Here is a 313-nt window from a genome sequence, read left to right as displayed (position 1 = left end):
GATTATATGACGATTCATAACAGTAGCAACATTACAGTTATGAAGTAGCAACGAAAATAATTTTATGGTTGGGGGGTCACAACATGAGGAACTGTATTTAAAGGGCCAGGAGGTTGAGAACCACTGCTGTAGGGGTTCCTAGGGACAAGGCATGAGAGGGTCTCTGGTCCCAGTGCCTAAGGGGGAAGAGCCCCACCTGAAGCTCAAGTTCAAAGGCTACACTGAATCCACACTTCCTGTGAAGTGTGCAGCCACCAGATGGCAGCCAAGGGTACAGGCAGACCAAAACCATCCCCCCTCCCCGTGCACCCCC

This window comes from Myotis davidii, unplaced genomic scaffold (genome assembly GCF_000327345.1).
Source record: "Myotis davidii unplaced genomic scaffold, ASM32734v1 scaffold371, whole genome shotgun sequence".
Lineage (NCBI taxonomy): Eukaryota > Metazoa > Chordata > Mammalia > Chiroptera > Vespertilionidae > Myotis > Myotis davidii.
The sequence above is the reverse complement of the archived record's forward strand: the minus strand, read 5'-3'. Positions refer to the sequence as shown.